Source organism: Rosa rugosa, chromosome 2 (genome assembly GCF_958449725.1).
Source record: "Rosa rugosa chromosome 2, drRosRugo1.1, whole genome shotgun sequence".
Lineage (NCBI taxonomy): Eukaryota > Viridiplantae > Streptophyta > Magnoliopsida > Rosales > Rosaceae > Rosa > Rosa rugosa.
Genome location: NC_084821.1, coordinates 1,677,248 through 1,682,759, shown reverse-complemented (window position 1 = coordinate 1,682,759; position 5,512 = coordinate 1,677,248).

The window sequence follows — 5,512 nt, the reverse complement described above, 5'->3', positions numbered from 1 at the left end:
CTATTTCTGATATGGAACGTCTGATCAATGGACCTGAATTTGCAATGTACCTACGGAGGTAGTCGCATCATGGTGATCAAGACTTCGAGTTCACAAAGACTTTAAATCTGGCGATGAAGACAAAATGCGCAGATTTTTATTTATAGTCTTTCATTTTTCCAAGAATTATGTAATGGCAATTATGCCTTAAATCAATAAAATGACTTATTGTATTAACTCTTTCCCTCTAGGCGTACTCAAGAGTACTTGTGATGTCTAGGCAAGGTTTGATCTGAGAGAACGGTTTTAAAAGTGAGCAACGCTCCACCAAAATCTCGCCTTACCTTACCTGGTCACAACCAAATTGAAATTACCGAACGGATTGAGTGACTACGATTTGTCTACGGTTTGATTTTTATGTTGGATTAGATTTTGGTCAAGAAACTTTGATGTAATCATTGGCTATTATTAATAAAGTATCGATTGATTTTTCGAACTTTATTACTTACAAGATGTAAGTGCCAATGATTTTCATGTGGAAACACATTGTGAGAATGAACAAGAGTTCCTTTGCATCACCTCTAATGACTACGGACATAAACGAGTCTTAGAGAAACTTATGTGTCGCTCTAGTGGGTTGTATGCAACCACTATTCGAGTCATTGAATCCAACCATGTCATGAGAAATGATTTATGGGATTCCGACACATATAGGCTTTGGCACGACCGTTTGGGACACCCAGGTCGTGACATGATGATCCGTATATTAAAGACTTCACACGGACATCCATTTTTCAGAACGAAAAGAAGTAAAAATCGGATTTTGGACACCGAAAGAGCACCTGCGCCTCACGGTGCCGTTCTCCCCCAGGACCGGCCATCCTTGGCCGGCGCCGGCGTCCCCCTGCGGCCTCAAGGTGGCATTGACGCCACCAATGCTCTTTCTACTCCACATTTTGCTTCTAAAGTCAATTGTGACTTCGTGGCTCAACCAAAATCCTCATTGGTTGTTTCTAAAGCCCATCATTCGTTCTGCAAAGCCTGCTCTTTAACAAAATTAGGATCGAGACCATCCTATGCAAAGGACACTAAAGAAAATATACCATTCTTGCAAAGAATCCAAGGTGATATTTGTGGACCTATTCAACCATCATGCGGACCATTTCGATATTTTATGGTATTGGTTGATGCATCGACACGCTGGTCACATGTCATGCTATTGTCCACAAGGAACGCTGCATTTGCTAAACTCCTAGCACAAATAATTAAGTTAAGGGCTCACCACCCTGATCATCCTATTAAGTCTATAAGATTAGACAATGCTGGAGAGTTTACATCAAAGACTTTTGATGATTATTGCATGTCCATTGGGATTGATGTTGAACATCCTGTTCCTCATGTTCACACCCAAAATGGTCTCGCAGAAGCCGCCATTAAACGACTACAAATGGTCGCTAGGGCATTGGTAATGCGCACCAATCTCCCTATTTCTGCTTGGGGCTATGCAATATTGCATGCAGCTGTGCTTATTCGTTTGAGGCCCACTGCCACTCAACCCTTTTCTGCGTCCCAGATGGTGACTGGGTATGAGCCTAATGTCTCACACTTACGCATATTTGGGTGTGCAGTTTATGTGCCAATTGCGCCGCCACAGCGCACCAAAATGGGTCCTCAAAGACGATTAGGCATTTATGTTGGATATGATTCTCCAACGATTATCCGCTATATAGAACCCTTGACAGGCGATCTCTTTACCGCTAGATTTGCGGATTGTCACTTCGATGAGACAGTCTTCCCGTCGTTAGGGGGAGATAAGAACATCAATGTTCAACAGGAACGACAGAAATTGTCGTGGTCTGTCCCCACTCTGTCTCATCTTGATCCCCGAACCGCACAGTCCGAAACTGAAGTGCGGAGAATTCTCGATCTTCAGAACGTAGCAGAATCGATGCCTGATGCGTTTTCTGATATCGCTAAAGTGACGAGATCACACATACCTGCTGCAAACGTGCCTGCAAGGATTGATGTCCCTAAAACTAGAGGACATGACGCTAACTCAAGAGGATTTGAGCATGGCGCCAACGTCCCCTCTCACAGTGATGGTGACGTTGTGGCTAGGCCCATGGCTCCTGCCAGGAAGCGCGGGAGGCCCATAGGTTCGATGGATTCTCGCCCAAGAAAGAAAGCGAGTTTGGCACAAAATAATCCATTAATCATCGATGTGAATAATCCATCTCATGAGAATATTCCGGATTATGGTTATGTCCAAGAGACATCATTGGGGGACGCTCCAATGTCAGAACCAACTCCAGAGAATAGAGAGATCTCCATAAATTACACTAGTGTACATGAGATGATGGATAGAAATTCTATGGCAATTGATGATGCATTTGCATATCATATTGCAAAATGAATTATAGAATATGATGATATCGAACCTCGCTCTGTTGAAGAATGTCAACGAAGAGCAGATTGGCCTAAATGGAAAGATGCGATTCAGGTTGAATTGGATTCACTAACAAAGAGACAGGTATTTGGGCCTGTAACGCAGACACCCCCAAGTGTAAAGCCTGTTGGCCATAAATGGGTCTTTGTTAGAAAGCGTAATGAGAAAAATGAGGTGGTAAGATATAAAGCCCGCCTTGTGGCGCAAGGTTTCTCACAACGCCCTGGAATCGACTACGAGGAGACATATTCTCCCGTAATGGACGTTATAACGTTCCGCTACCTTGTCAGTTTGGTAGTTTTCCGAAAAACTTGACATGCAGCTTGTGGATGTGGTTACAGCATATCTCTATGGGGATCTAGATTCAGAGATATATATGAAGGTTCCAGATGGACTTCAATTACCCAAATCAAGTGGCTCTAAACCACGGAGCGCGTTTTCAATAAGATTAAAACGCTCACTATATGGATTAAAACAATCCGGACGGATGTGGTATAACCGTCTAAGTGACTACTTGATTGGGAAGGGATATATTAACAATGAAATATGCCCATGCGTGTTCATTAAAAGAACAAGTTCCGGATTTGCAATCGTAGCAGTTTATGTCGATGACATGAACCTAATTGGAACTCTAGATGAGTTGAAGAAAATTGCTAATTACTTGAAATCCGAATTTGAGATGAAAGATCTTGGGAAAACACGGTTTTGTCTCGGTTTAGAACTCGAGCACCGTAGTGATGGGATTTTGATCCATCAGTCTGCATATACTCAGAAAATTCTAAGGCGCTTTAATGAAGATAAAGCAAAGCCTGCGAGTACTCCCATGATCGGCCGTAGTCTTGAGCCCGGAAAAGATCCGTTTCGTCCAAGGGATGAGGACGAAGAACCCTTAGAGGCCGAAGTGCCCTATTTGAGTGCAATAGGCGCATTATTGTACTTAGCTCAATGCACAAGACCGGATATCTCATTCGCAGTGAACTTGTTAGCTCGACACAGCTCTGCGCCAACACGCCGCCATTGGATTGGTGTAAAGACCATCTTTCGATACCTAAGAGGTACGATTGATATGGGCCTATTCTATCCCTACAGAGAGAAAAAGAATGACGGAAAATTGGGATCGGACCCCAAAAGGCAAAACGCCCCCGTCCATGGAATGGCCGCCGACCATGTTGCCGCCGCCGGCGCCGCCGCCGCTCATGGTGGCTGGCGTCCTCCTATCTCCCTCCATCAAAACGACAATGATGTCTTGATGGGTTTTGCTGATGCAGGGTACCTCTCTGACCCTCACAAAGGTCGCTCCCAAACAGGTTATGTCTTTACCATGGGAAGCACTGCGATATCTTGGAGGTCTACGAAACAAACCATTGTTGCTACTTCCTCAAATCATGCGGAGATTATTGCTCTACATGAAGCTGTACGTGAATGTGTATGGCTAAGGTCTGTAATTCGACACATTCAAGGAAGTTGTGGTTTGAAGTCTACCACAGATGAACCTACATGCATTTATGAGGATAATGCAGCTTGTATTGAACAAATGAAGTTAGATTTCATCAAAGGCGACAACACCAAGCATATATCGCCTAAGTTCTTTTATAATCAGCAACAACAATCACTTCTAAAGATTGAAGTGAATCAAATCCGATCAGAGGATAATGTAGCGGACTTATTCACTAAGTCGTTACCAAAATCCACCTTCGAGAAACATGTGAAGAGCATCGGATTGAGAAAGTTATCCGAACTCCCACGATTGTAGCAATCAGGGGGAGATATCGACATCAGGGGGAGTTATGATGTCTACATGTTCGATCTCGAAGAGTGAAGGACGTGTTGTGCTCTTTTTGTCCTTCGACTAGGGTTATTTTTATCCCACAGGGTTTTTGTTACCTGGCAAGGTTTTTAACGAGGCAACGGATGAAGCGTCACCACCAAGTTTGAAGCGGCACAAGGGGGAGTGTTGAAGGAATATCGATTTAGTGTGCCTTATCAAACTAGGAGTAGCAATAGGAGAGAAGGTTCTAGATTTCCCAATCCTACATGGATTGGTATTCCTTGTAACATTAGAACTAGTACTTTGTAATCCCTATATATAGGGCTCCTATTCTCAATAATAATACACATCTCTCTCTACAATTCTCTCTCGAATCTATTTTACTTGAACAGTTTCTCTATTATTAAATATGAAATTGTCCCCATTGGGGATTCCCCTTTTGAGCTCTTTGCAAGCTCTGATACCAGTGATTTGCAGATCTAACCAATGCTCATATAATCAAGAGGTTTTTGTTCCTCTTTCAACATATACAATAGATTTTCAATATTCTGCTCAATTTTATAGATTCTTGTTTGAATTCTAAAGATGATATCCCAGTAATTGAGAGTTTCTCTTTTAAGACTTTCTCTATACTCTTTCAATCTGCTTAACTCTTCTCTTTCCTTTTTCAATTCTCTGCTAGTATTTTTACAGATAACATTGAGTTCAAGTCTGTCAACAATTGTCGATATTATGAATAGTAAAGTTTAAATGTTTACCTTTGAATATCGAGGATGAAATTTAGCTGCAATTATAGTCTAGACAAATAAATTCAAGATGGGCCCACCACGTTTCATCAAAAGAGAAATAATAGTAAAAGCAAGAATTAGAGAGAGGGTACTAATGAGATAAATATTAAGTGAAAGGAATAGTTGGGAGAAAAAGAGAAAACTTTTGTGTGAGTGAGGTTAAAAATAAGTTGGTGGAGTGTATGGGGTGTATTTTAGTATTCTATGGGTAAGTGGGGTCATTATCCCATAAAAATACTCATTGCGTATAACATGATCAGAAAATCATATGTGGTCATGATCAAGTAGTTGTCCAAGTGATTGACTTCAAGTTTCTTCAAAGCAACCTCCTTAACCAAAACAATAATGGATAAAATAAAAAAACAACCTTCTAATTGGCCATCTATTTTGATAAGAATTGCCATCTATGTTGACACAGTTGCTAATGATTATATTGATCCGTCATCATCGTCGTTATGTATGAAGGTGTCAGAGATCAAATATCAAAGCTCAACGTAATTGGTTATGCTTGAAACCGAAACTCCACCTGAA